The sequence below is a fragment of the Capricornis sumatraensis genome, chromosome 3 (genome assembly GCF_032405125.1).
Source record: "Capricornis sumatraensis isolate serow.1 chromosome 3, serow.2, whole genome shotgun sequence".
NCBI lineage: Eukaryota > Metazoa > Chordata > Mammalia > Artiodactyla > Bovidae > Capricornis > Capricornis sumatraensis.
The window spans coordinates 83,007,354-83,021,810 of record NC_091071.1 but is presented as its reverse complement, the minus strand read 5'-3'; the positions used below and the strand labels follow the sequence as shown (position 1 = coordinate 83,021,810).

The following is a 14,457-nucleotide window of genomic DNA, read 5'->3' as shown; positions in this document are numbered from 1 at the left end:
TTTCTTCTTCTGCTTCTCTCCTCCTACATGCTGGCTTCCTTTGAGGCATCGCATCTCTTGGCCTTCCCTTCTCCTCATTCAAGATGCTACCCAGCTTCACCACCACTGAGCCAGACCGAACCACCAGCTTAGGATGCTTTCTTTACTCATTATTTCCCTTCCCTGACTATTCCTTCCTTATCACCTTCTTTCTCTATCATATGTCCTTACCTTTTCACTGTATTTAAAATTAAAAAAAAATTTTTTATAACAGGCGTTTCAAGTTACATAAAGAAAAAGGATAATAAACCCTATTTTGACCTCCCAGTTCCAAAAACAATCTCATTTTCCATATTCTGCCCATTTTATTCCTGATGTATTTTAACAAGAATCCCAGAAGTCACATCATTTCACCCACAAATTCTCTAACAGATAAGGACTTTTTCTAAACATGACTATAAAACTAACATTTCATCCAACAAAATTAGGTCTTTCTCCTCCAAATATCATCTAAAAGCTAATCAGTGTTTAAATTTGCCCAATTTTCAACAATTATAAATATCCCCTAGTCCTCCTCCTGAACACTGGGAAGAGAATGGGGATAGCACATCAAAAAGGAGCTGTTTTTATCGCCTTTCAGTTCTCATCACTAGTGATACAGTGTTAGGATTGTGGCAGTGTTGACAATACTGTGTGCATCCTGTGGAAGGCAGCAAACGTGTAACTATAGCCAATTCAAATTCTATTGTTCCGGGCTGTTCCGGACAACCTAAATTTTCTGGGTGGAATAAAGGAGTTAGAGATATAATACTGAAAAGGTTAAATAAGAACCATATAAACTGAATTTGAATTGGAAGCATCAGTATGAACTCATTGAGTATTTTATATATATAATAAATATACATGGTTATCCTCTGCCCATTAAAGAAGCCTAGAAACAATGACCTACCCAGCATCAGTGAGCATGCTGGATGCCCAGGCTGTGAACCTAAACTACCATTTCCTACTTTAAAAAAAAAAAGAACAAGTTGAATTCAACAAACACAATGCCATCACTAAACCCAGCCAGTGGGAAATTAGAGGTCAAATGGCTGGGTTCTCAACATATAAGCTATAAGGAAAGCAAAGGGCTGGAGGGGTAACCTAAGGTTTAGGAAACTTCAAAAACATAAAAAGAAATGCAAGACTAAATTACAGAAGCTCGATATGAAACCACACAGAAAGGCAATGAAGCAGTTACTATAGAAGTCAGGAAGCTGGTTACCTCTGGAGAGAGAGAGACTGACAAGTAGGGGACACGCCAAGGAGCTCTAGGGAGCTGCTAACATTCTGTTGATCTGCGTGGTGGTCACAAAACATATTCACCTTACAAAAATTAACTAAGCTATGTATACTTTGTGTGATATCTGTATCTGTGTTTTACTTTATATAATAAAAAGGTAAAAAGGAGAAAACAAAAGAGGGGTGTTTATTATTTAAACAAAGGTGCAAACTAACACACACCCACTCTCAGAGGCAGTAACAACGAGTATCAAATCTATATAGGCAAAAATTTGCCCAGGTTTGTGTTACAGACAAGTTTATACAATAATCTTCTGAAATGTCAACTACTTTCTATCTTCAGTGGGAATATTGTTTTTTCACATTCCAAGTTTATTAACTTTTAATTGGGAAATAGGCTTCACTTCAGTCGCTCAGTCATGTCTGACACTTTGCGACCCCATGAATCGCAGCACACCAGGCCTCCCTGTCCATCACCAACTCCTGGAGTTCACTCAGACTCACGTCCATCGAGTCAGAGATGCCATCCAGCCATCTCATCCTCGGTCATCCCCTTCTCCTCCTGCCCCCAATCCCTCCCAGCATCAGAGTCTTTTCCAATGAGTCAACTCTTCACATGAGGTAGCCAAAGTACTGGAGTTTCAGCTTTAGCATCATTCCCTCCAAAGAAATTCCAGGGCTGATCTCCTTCAGAATAGACTGGTTGGATCTCCTTGCAGTCCAAGGGACTCTCAAGAGTCTTCTCCAACACCACAGTTCAAAAGCATCAATTCTTCGGTGTTCAGCCTTCTTCACAGTCCAACTCTCACAGCCATACATGACCACTGGAAAAACCATAGCCTTGACTAGACGGACCTTAGTTGGCAAAGTACTGTCTCTGCTTTTGAATATGCTATCTAGGTTGGTCATAACTTTTCTTCCAAGGAGTAAGTGTCTTTTAATTTCATGGCTGCAGTCACCATCTGCCATGATTTTGGAGCCCCCCAAAATAAAGTCTGACACTGTTTCCACTGTTTTCCCATCTATTTCCCATGAAGTGATAGGACCAGATGCCATGATCTTCGTTTTCTGAATGTTGAACTTTAAGCCAACTTTTTCACTCTCCACTTTCACTTTCATCAAGAGGCTTTTGAGTTTCTCTTCACTTTCTGCTATAAGGGTGGTGTCATCTGCATATCTGAGGTTATTGATATTTCTCCTGGCAATCTTGATTCCAGCTTGTGTTTCTTCCAGTCCAGCGTTTCTCATGATGTACTCCGCATAGAAGTTAAAGAAGCAGGGTGACAATATACAGCCTTGATGTACTCCTTTTCCTATTTGGAACCAGTCTGTTGTTCCATGTCCAGTTCTAACTGTTGCTTCCTGACATGCATATAGGTTTCTCAAGAGGCAGGTCAGGTGGTCTGGTATTCCCAGCTCTTTCAGAATTTTCCAGTTTATTGTGATCCACATAGTCAAAGGCTTTGGCATAGTCAATAATGCAGAAATAGATATTTTTCTGGAACTCTCTTGCTTTTTCGATGATCCAGCGGATGTTGGCAATTTGATCTCTGGTTCCTCTGCCTTTTCTAAAACCAGCTTGAACATCAGGAAGTTCTCGGTTCATGTATTGCTGAAGCCTGGCTTGGAGAATTTTGAGCATTACTTTACTAGCATGTGAGATAAGCGCAATTGTGTGGTAGTTTGAGCATTCTTTGGCATTGCCTTACTTTGCTTCACTTACCAAGTCATAATTAGAAATCAAGTATTAAAATAAAAGTAACAATATCTTATAATAAGTTGGTCCTTCCTCTCTCCTACTTCAATTTTACATACGTTTCATGGGTGAAGGATATAGAACAATTATAGAAACCAAATCAGTGTTTCCCAAACACTGTGCAATATTAATCACCAAATAAGAAAAATTAACACCATAAAGCTATGGACCTTCTCTCACAAAACTTATTTAGCACAATCCCAATAATCATAATAACAGGTTTTCTTCTTAGCATGGAGAGAGTGGTGACTATATATGATTAAAGTCCTTATTTTTTCAAAACCACACAAACACAGATAAATATAAAAATTCTATAAAAGGAAATTTAAAATAAATATGGAAATTCAGTAAAATGGAACTAACCCTACAGAAGAGAAAAAACATATTAAGCTCCAAGAGTTTAAGAAAAACAGCATGATCCTGCTACATGCATAGGCAGAGAGATCAATGAAACTAAACAGATATCCCAGAAATAAACTACAATGTATATGAGAATTTATAAGACAAAAGAAATCAAAAGAAAAAATTTAGGACTATTCAGTAAAATTGCAATGACCAGTCAATGTGACAGAGACTGCTTATTTTCCACTAAAATTCCTTCTTCACTTCTTGGGCACATGCTGACCAGAACAGATCGCATCCTCCACCCCCCTCAACAACTAGATGTGATCACAGGACTAAGTCCTCACCAGTGGAATTAGAAGTGACATGTGATCACTTGCCCTGGACTTTCTCCTTCGTCCTTCACTCGGAAGGAACCCAGCTATGATCATACCGGTAACTACAGAGCCACAAGACAGACAGAACCTGCCTCCCAGTGACCAGTGGATATGGGTGGTTCTGCAGACTTCCTTTGCTCACACTGGAACTGTTAAGTGAGGACAAAAATCAACTTCTCTATTCTTTGACCCATAGCATAGTTCAGTTCCTTGGTTACAGCAACTCAGCCTTATCTTAATTAATAGAGCACCTAGAGAAAAACTGAGTTAGATTCATACCTAACATTCCAGGTAGATCAAAGATTTACGTCTAAAAAAACGAACAACATGACACTGCAAGGAACCATGAAATCAGTTTTTAGCTCTAAGAATGGAAACAGTCTTTCAATTGTGATGCAAAATCCTGAAGCCAAAAAAAGGTTGATTATATATTTATCTCTATAAATATTGGGGGGAGGGGGAGGGCAGGCCTGTGCCACGTGACTTTCGGGATCTTAGTTCCCTGACCAGGGATCACTCCCTGGCAGTGTCCAGTCCTAACCACTGGATCACTAGCGAATCCCCTCTATAAATATTTTTAAACATTTTTTATTGACTATCTCTTCCACTATAATGTAAGCTTCGTGTAGCAAGAATTGGGATCTATTTTCTTTACTATTGTATAACCTAATGCCTGGAACAAGTGCTTAATGCATAAGAGGGATTCAATAAATACCTGCTAAATAAACTGATATTTAAGTATACAAAATCTGGTGGCTCAATGGTAAAGAAGCCACCTGCCAATCAGGAGACACAGGTTGAATCCCTGGTTCGGAAAAATCCCCTGGAGAAAGAAATGACAACCCACTCCAGTATTCTTGTGTCTTGTGTCCACTGCACCACCTGGAAAGCCCCACTCCAATATTCTTGTCTGGGAAATCCCATGGACAGAGGAGCCTGGCAGGCTAAAGTCCATGGGGTCACAAAGAGTCAAACATAGCGAATAAAAAACAACAACAATAAAAACAATAAATATAATTATTTTTATACAAATGACCACAACATCACAAGGATGGGGTGCTAATTTGTTCATGTATAGGAGCTCCTGTGATCTGATAATAAAATAGGAGCTCCTGTGAATTGATAATAAAAAGATCAATAACCCAATAGAAAATAGACGAAGGAATTAACACATAGGGAACAGAAGAGGAAATACAAAAGGTCTTTAAAACTTACGAAAATATGCTCAGTGTCAATCAAAATAAGAAAAAATGCAAATTAAAGCTCCATTAAACTGTCATTTTTCACCTATTGATTTGGTGAAGAAGAAAACCTATCAGTTTAACAATTATACTGTGACTGGCATGGGTATGAGGAAGCAGGGTTCTCATCCATTGCTGGTGGAATCTAAAACTTTGCAAGTTCTATGAACTTGCAATTTTGCAATAAATTTCAACCCAAATTAAAAAGTGCATAATTCTTTGACCCAGCAATTCCACTATTAGAAATGGATCCTACAGATACGTTCACAAGCATGTTTAACATGATATATGTACAAGATTATTCCCTACAGCCTGGTTAATGATAATAAAATTGGAAATGATCTATATAGTCATCAATAAGGTACTGGTTAAGTAAATTACTGCCCACCTCTAAATGGGACGTTAGGCTTCCATTAGGAAAGAATGTAGCATTAATAACTTCCAAGAAACAGTATTTCAATGAAAAAAGAACAAAACGGTGTATGTTGTTACCACCTGGGTTAAAAAAAGAAAGAAAGAAACTGCAATAATCTTTAAATTATATGTTGATATATATACCTGAAATCTCTGAAGGAATACATCAGAAATTGGTAACAATGTTTGTCTCTAGGAAGAATACTGAGAGACAGAGGACTTATTTTCCACTCTTTTGTACCTTTTAAATCTTATAAATATAAACATTGATTATTATATTCCTAAAACTAAGTTTTTTATAAAATAATAACAATACAAATATTCATTCCTGGCCCCTGATATCTAAAAACTTTTCTGGTGGTTCTCACTGTCAACTACACTAGGAAGTTATTGAGCTGAGCAATTTTAACCCTGTCTCATGATTAAGAATCACAGGGCTAGCAATTAACTAACACCATCATCTCCTCCTCCTCCCTCAAATAAATATATATGCAAAATAAAGTCAAGTCTCTTAATTCCATCCCTATTCTTCATTACCTCCTCTTAAAACTCATTCAACCACATGCCACCTTAAATGGGCATGAAAACATCTCAAAATGCTCCAAGGACGGTAGCCAGAACTAACAACTCTGCTAATATATTAACACAGCCTAGTGCCAAAGCTCCTTCCAGGCATCCAGGAGATGAAAACTTGACATAACTGACACCTCGGCAACAGCCCCAAGCTGCACATCATCTGCTTGGAAGATAAAAACTCACATCCTCGATGACTAAATGTGCAATGTCAACAGGCAAGGCTTTTGTTTCTGCCCTAATGTGAAAGTCCCCCCCCACCCACATCCCCCTTTAAATTTACAGGCTAACCCCTCACTTGACGACTGGTTGTTATTAGGTTACAGCCATACACACAACACTAAGAAGTCATTACTCATATTGAGAGTCTTCCTAAAAGGGAAAATCCTGCTTAAAAGGAAAAATCTCTAAAGCATATCATGTAGAAGGAAAAAACAAGCTGTAAAACCAAATGTGTAGCCACTTCCATCCGTTTTTAATTAATATACACACTCTGTGTGCCTATGAAAAGTCTGTATATGAAAAACTGTGTGTTCCAGATTATTAGCTATAGGTAACAGAAAAAAAAGAGGGAGGAAATTTTATCTTTATATAATTTTATACTTTTTGAAATTAAATAAAAACACACTTTTACATAAAAAAATAAAGTTTCTGAAGATAATAAATTAGAATGTTCCTCAAAAAAGGAAACACTTGACAGCTACTAGAGATCTTGCCCCAAAATTCTGAACCTAAGGAGGCTGCAGAAACCTCACGCTTCTGTCTCTGTGTACAAGACGCAAACCATATCCAGGCAAACACAACTTTTAATTCAGAGGCACACCCACCAACATCGAGCACTTCAGGCCTCTCCTCATAAAAATATCTTACAGACCCTATGTAAGATGTTTTTTGAGTTACCACCATAGCTTAACACAGCCTTAACAGCACTTCATCTTGAGAGTGAGACTTCTTTACATGGATTTCAAAGTACTCCAAGAAAGCAAATTATGAAAATATAGCTCTGGGAAAAAAAAAAAGTATGGAGACAATTAAAAATTCAGTGGTGGCCAGGGAGTGGGTGGGTGGAGGGTTTAATAGGCAGAGCACAGAGGATTTTTAGGGCAGTAAAACTTTTCTGTAGGAAAATTCTACTTAAAAGGAAAAATGTCTATAATAGGGGAATCTATATTATTATACATTTGTCCAAAACCATAGAATGTACAACACCAAGAGCAAATAGTAATGGAAACCATGGGCTCTGGGTAATTATAATGTGTCCACCCAGGATCCCCTATTGTAATGAATGGACCACTCTCCCGGGGAGACTGTGTGGGGATAGGAATGTCTATGAGAACTCAATTCTCCTATGAATCTAAAACTGCTCAAAGACATAGTCTACTTAGAAGGAAAGAGGGGGGAAAAGTAGTGGTCCTGTAGGGTGAAAGAATGGCAGAAGCATTTTATATACATATACATTTTTATACATTTCCCCTACAGGGAAATGGCAGTATCTGAACAACTTGGCAAAGTTGAAAGATAACCAAGCAGCGCCACCAAAAAGAGAAACACTGCCTAGCTTCAAGGCAATGCAAGGATAAACAGCCACTGGGTTTGGTCCTAACTTTCTTATGTTGGGTTCATACAAACTAACAACTGATCATTATGGCTCAGAATTTCCCATGTCATAAAAGAGGGGAGTTGTCAGAACAGCTCTACAGCGGGCCCTGGTAAAGGCCACTGAGAGCTCCTGGTAAAAGCTTGGCTACCTTAGAGCTGGCTCCCAGGCATCTCCTCCACGGTCCTTCCAGCAGTGGGCTCTTCCCCAAGGCTCTGTTCACTCACTCCTAGCAGTGGGCAAGGCACTCCCAGAGTCTCCAGGAATAAAGAGAACTCTCCAGTAGCTCTTGTGCTGGCAGCGTGATGCTCACAAGCGGCCCAGTGCTGCAGGGGGGAAGAAAAGTTAAGCTATACAGAAGAAAAGTCTGCAGTTGTGAATGTGCAGGCTAAAGAAAGTGCACACTGGACAAGCCTTTCAAACTGGACCACCAACCACAGCTGATTTACCATTGCAGCAAGGACGGAAAAGGGTCCAAAACCGACACATGGTAGGCTGAGATCATGAGTCCACATGAATCTTAAATATTTTTCTAAATGATACAGAAGCCAGTAGGATCTGAGTTGGTAAACTTCAAAATCAAGTTCCTTTAAAGTCCATATACCACGTACTCTACCCATTACAAAAACCAACCAACCAACAAAAACAATGGTTTTGCATATATTAATTATTTTATGTACCTGGGAAAAACAAGGTTCAAGCTGTCTAAAAATACAGAATGCAAGTCTCTCTCAGATCTCTGGCTGCTATGAGAGATGCCCCATGTACCAGAGTAATCAGTTTCTCTTGCTTTCACCCAGAATAACCTGATTTGGGTCCATTTCAACTTCCATTTTCGGCGGTACAGAGATCTAGTTCAAAGACTCATAAAACAAAGGTGGGGTTAGAAGCACATAGAGGAAGGGAAAGGGGCTCCAGATAACTATCAAAAACAAAAAACAAAAAGCCACCCAAGCTCCCTTTTCCTTTAGGAAGACTTCAAAAAACATCAACATTTGCCAAAGGAAGAGGAAATTTTTATTAGAAGTAAACTTTCCCATTCAAAAAACAGTGAAAAACTTATCCCTTTCAGAAAACAGCATTTTTTTTTTTTAATCTCAAGGACCACTTTGCCAAGAACACTTTCACGTAAATAAATTTAAGCAGAAACAAATCCAAAATACAGCATTCCTCAATAATTATTTGAAAGTAAAATCACATCTACCTTGGAATTGAAGGGAAATGTTTTACAAATAACTTCAAAAACTTGCTTCACTTTAGTTTAAATTCACAATCCAAATGAAAAGAGAATTGAGAATATAAAAATAAGATGGACAAAAAAATAAGACACTAAAAATAAGACACAAGAAAATATCCCCCCGTAGAAAGGTCAACCAGAAACATGACATTTTCAGCAATCATTTAGTGACGTTAAAGAGTAAAAATCCATTTCTAGAGTGGACATCTTTAAAAACAAACTCCAGTTAAACAGTATCCACAAACCTTGAGTTTCAGAACAAACTGTTGAAACCTTGGTATTTTCCAAGATCCCGGGCCAAGGAAATTTGGCAGATTCACACCAAAGAAGTTACATTCACGTCTGCTGAAGACTAACTGCATTTTAGAAGGTGGCCAGTTCAAATGGGCCAGTTTGTCTCTGCCCTTCCTAGGGCCGGCCATGTCTTCAAGTTATAGGTACATTTGGGGAGGAGCTTTAGATAAGCAAGAAAATGTAATAAATACTGGTGCATATTCTTCTGATTCTTTTTAAAACAGTGCTTTTTTCAAATTACAGATGTACTTCTAATTTCCCTGCCAACTTCCCAGCCCTATCACCTTTCCTGAAGGGAATTCCTTCAAGACCCTGTTCAGGCTCTCCTGCCTTGCTTCAGCCTTCCCTAATGATTGACACATTTTCCAGATCTTTCCATTCTAATTCCTCTGTATTTATATTCTACAAGACTCACTCTATATGACCTGGCACTTAATCCTCTGCCTTGAACTGCTTTTGTCTCAAAAAATAAATAAATAAAACTAGGCAAGGATCACATATTATTCATTTGCGCTTTCCTTTCCTCATGGTACCTAGCATACAGTTAGTGCTCAAGAGTTACTAGATAAAAATCAAGTCTTCAAATTAAGCATAGTTTATTATTTGCCTTAAAATTATTAGGCTCTCAAATAACCCATAGGTTGAAGTCAAAACTGTGGTCTACTATAAAGAACAAGAAGTCAGTAAAATGAGAGCAAAGGTGGAAAGCAAATTCCAAATACTTGACTCTTCAAATGTTCTCCTCAGGACCCATCTCTGCACCAATCCATTCCATGCCAACAGCAACCATGACAGATCTCGACAGGTCTTGTTCAAAACCCCAAGAGCGTTTTAAAAAATAAAAACAAACAAAACAGAGGCGTGTGCACCAATTAAAGTCAGTGCTATAAATAAATACCTATACAGATCTCTTTTGATTTACGTGATTACATCCTAATAAACCCATTGTTGAAATGTCCCAAGCTGAAAACGCATGCACCCACCAGACATCGTAGATGAGCCCAGCCTATCTCAAACCTGCTCAGAACACTTACATCAGCTTACAGTCAGGCAAATTCACTTACCACAAAGCTATTTCAGAATGAAATGCTGAATATCTCATGTACTTTATTGAACACTGTACGGAAAGTGACAAACAGCATGCCTGTGTGTTGGCTGTTCACCCTGGTGATCATGTGGCTGACTGGGAGCTGCCGCTGCCCAGCCTCATGAGACAGCGCTGCATGTTTCCCATCGTTTGGTAGGCCAGGAAAAGATCAAAATTCACAATTCAAAGTACACTTTCCACCGAATGCGTATTACTTTCGCACCATCTTAACACTGCAAAATCGTGAAGTCGAACCATCGTTAAGTCAGACACCATGTGCATATAGCAAAGTGCTACAACCTGTCACAAAACTTTCACTGAACTGAGTTTTTTCCAAAACCTTGGCCAATTTACTTGTTTAGCTATGGACGTTTAATTATTGGCAACTAATCATGCCTTGTGAAAATCCGACCCATAGTGGTTAGAGGCACATTCCTGTGAAGTGGAGGGTGAGCGTGAGGAAGGGGAAAAGGAGAAATCCAAAAAAACATTCTAACTCCAACTGCAGGCTTAACATAGTAGTACATTTTTCTTTAATCCAATTTACAAGAACATGCATAGTTTCTTAAAAGTTGTTGTAATATGATGGGACTGAGTAACAAGCAAGCATAAAAGGTACTTAAAATCAGACATGTTCTTGGCAGTCAATACAGCAGCTAAGCAACAGGAGAAAAAAATCAGGGCAAGTTTTCTCAACTTTTTAATTATAACTATATTCTTGGCTTCTAGAAGCTGTGACTTTCAAATACTACAGATCCTTGCCCTTTCAAGACATCATCCCTTGTATAGTGACAGATGTTAATTAGACGTATTGTGGTGATCATTTTGCAATATACACAAATATTGAATCACTGTAATGTACACCTGAAACAAATATGTCAATTGTATTTCAATTTAAAAAAAAGACAAAAGACGTCATCCCATACTTTCCCTGTCTATCCACCCAGCCTCACAACCCAAATAAACCATGGTGTATCTTACTACAGAATTACTGTTAACTGAAATGAAGCAGCATATGACAGCAAGAACCTAGACTTAGGAAAGAGTCAAACCCAATTTTCCAACCTACTAAATGTGATCTTACATAAATCACTTAAGCCCTGTTTGTTGAAGTTTTCCTTTGCCATGAAACAAGGTTAATATCTCCCATCTTTAAGAACTGATGGCACGTCTCTGGTGGTCCAGTGGTAATGCTGGGGGCTAAGGTTCAATCTTTGGTCAGAGAAGTAAGTTCCCATATGTTGTGGGCAATAAGCCCACACACTGCAACTAGAGAGCCCTCACATCTTAATTACTGGGCCCGAATGCTCTAGAGCTCGTGTTCTGCAATAAGAGACGCCCCAGTGCTGCAACTACAGAAGAGCCCCCACCTGCCGCAACTAGAGAAAAGCCTGCATGCTGAAATGAAGACCAAGCAGAGCCCTCCAAAAAAGCTTTAAAAATTAGTAAAAATGCCAGCTATCATTTAGTTCTAGAGCTGTGCTAACTACACACTTTCATTATCTGATTTCATCCTAACAACACAAAAATGGAGAGGAAGGTATTAATAGTTCCATTTGAAAGATAAGAAAACAACGTTAGAAAGGTGAAGTAAGTCTGTCCCCAAGATCACACTTTCGAAACATGTAGCAAAACAAGTCAAGTTTCTGAGTCCAAAATCTGTGTTAATTACCAGTAAGTTAAACCTGTATCCTGACTATTCCTAAGTATTGAAATGAGTTCTTGTAGTAGATAGTCTTAGTTCCCTTCCCTGTTTACTACTTCTTAAAATAATACAAGTTCTAAAGGAGCATGGTAGAAAAGCGTAAAGTATACCAATCCAAAACAATACACAAATCGTCCACGATACTACAAGTGTCCTCTTGTCTGGCTCTAAAATAACATCGCTGTAACCGCTTATAATGTCAAGGATCCTTGAACAATAATCTACTCCAGATACTTGAATATGTGGGCTGATGCTGCTAAATCGCTCAGTCGTGTCCAACTCTGTGCAACCCCATGGACTGCAGCCTACCAGGCTCCTCCGTCCATGGGATTTTCCAGGCAAGAGTACTGGAGTGGGTTGCCATTGTGGGCAAGGCATTATTTACAAGTAATTCTGAAGAAAAGCAACAAGAGATGTCAACCAGTTCCCAAGATTCCCAGTCTCCAGTGGGAAAAAGAGCAGGTCACACGTCCTACACGACTGATGCACTTGGGGACACCACAGAGCCCACAGAACCAGGACAATCACATAAGCTGAGGAAAGATAAAGGCTGACTGAGTCAAGAAGTAGAGAGGAGCACCAGGGTACAGCAAACCCCCTTCTCCAGGGACTTCCAAACTCTCCATCGCCACTAAGCTTCGGGATTTGGGAATGAGAAACTGAAATTTTCAGAAAGTTCCGCAGAATTCCCCAAATTATGAGCTATTAGGAAAAAGACCTTCCAAACACCCTTTTCCCATTATTATAGATACCTAAAAGAAACGTTTAAGAAATAAGAAACTAAGTAGTATTTACAAAGGACTATAGAGCCTATAACAAATGTTCAAATGCTGGCAAATGTCAGTGAGCATTATTGGGGAGCATTCCAATAGCAAGCCAAATCCAGCCCACGGTCTGCTTTGGTAAACAAAAGTTTTATTGGAACACAGCCCCACTTGTTCATTTTACGTAGAGTCTGCGGCTGCTTGCACATGAAACAGCGGAGTTGATCGTTGTGACAGAGTCCATATGGCTTGCAAAGCCCAAAATATTTACTATCTGGCCCTTTGGAGGAAAGGTTTGTTGATCCCCGAAATAACCTGCATTTGGATCCATGAAGAAGGTCAACAGCACTACACAGAATCACATGTTGAAACTGCCATCTTAAAGGCCTATTTTGCTTTGGAAACGTATTTCCTGGAATACCACTCACACGATTCATACACCACACGCAATGCATATAAATCTGTATGTATTTTATTTGTAAGTGTGATTCATCAGTAGCAGCAGACAGGCCCACGAGCACACATTTATAACACACCAACAGCTACAAGCAATCATGACCAATTCTCTCCTCTGCACTGCTATCATGACCTGGCTCTGGGAAATGTCAATCTTATCCTTCACTCCCACAGGTTAGCTTTCAACCTGACGTCAGTGGATTCCTCTGATGTAGTAATGTCTCTATGTTGATTGTTTTAATTGTCACAGGAGAACTGCAACACATTTCCCATTTACCTTTTTTAACTGATTTTTTTCTGGTAATTTGGAAAAATACAAATTTCTCAAGATATCTTGGGAAGGAATTCTACCCTGAAAGCACTATTCTCTTCAGGTGTACGTTTAGATTCAGAATAGGACTCCAACTCACTAGCAAAAGACTTGGGGAGAGGAGGCAGGCATGAGAATGAACCAAGTCTCCAGGATGTTTTAAGGAGATGATTGAAAAAGATTAACGTCTGTCTGTCGCAGAGTCGGACACGACTTAGCAACTGAACCACAAAGCCTAGGTAGAAGATCAGCCAAAGCGGGGACAGGAAGAAGGTGAGATTTCCCTGGGATGGATTGAAAGTCCAAATATCAAAGCACTTTCTCTTCCAGAATTTTAATTATAATTTGGCTTAGAAGAGAGGTATCTACTGTAAACCATGACAGGAGGGAGTCCAGTTAAGTACCAGACTGTATTTCTGAAGATAACCTGCTAATAACTTATAACCTCAAATACCATCATACAAAGTGGTTTGATGGCCCATCAAAATTCCATTTTTCTGTCCAATCAAAGGCTCACTTATTTGTGCCAGAAATATAAGCACAAGGATAATGATAAAACTCAAGGAAACAAACGCACTGGAATACGGTAGCAACGAGAGGGCTCCAGATTTGAACCAAGGAGTTCTGGGTTGAGTCCTGCCCTGCCAATCACTGCCCGGGAAGTCTTGGGCCAACTGTCTGAGCCACAGTCTCTCCCTTGCAGAGAGACAAAACGGACATCAGGACTCCCTTGCGGAGCTGCCACACATGAAGCACAGGACATCCAGTAGGTGGTAAGAGATGATAGCTATTATTAAAAACTTAATATTTAAGGAGCAGATGTAAGAAGAGGAAATATTGAGGAAGGTTGAGAATCACAAGGGTTGAATTAATAGGTTGCATCATATGAAATTGCCAAAATTTGACCACTATGACTCATAACACTAGTAATTTTAAAATAAATACTAAAAGAAAAACCTGAAAGGAGAAAACATGGATAACTAATACCCCATACTCATTCCCCCACCAGCGGCAGCCTAGAAGAAATCCAGACACCAGATGGGA

The 14,457-nt window shown here is 39.2% G+C and overlaps 1 protein-coding gene across 3 annotated transcripts in view; it reads right to left on the bottom strand.

The window, feature by feature from the left end:
- Positions 1-14,457, bottom strand: part of ACVR1 (activin A receptor type 1) — a 125,768-nt gene that overhangs the window by 72,217 nt on the left and 39,094 nt on the right. For 2 of the 3 annotated variants that reach the window (XM_068968569.1, XM_068968571.1), the window contains exon 1: positions 7,712-7,803. The exons of the other annotated variant lie outside the window; for it this stretch is intronic. The gene's annotated coding sequence lies outside the window, so the exon portion shown is untranslated. Of the gene's footprint in view, positions 1-7,711; positions 7,804-14,457 lie in introns of those variants that run through there. 3 annotated transcript variants of the gene reach the window in all.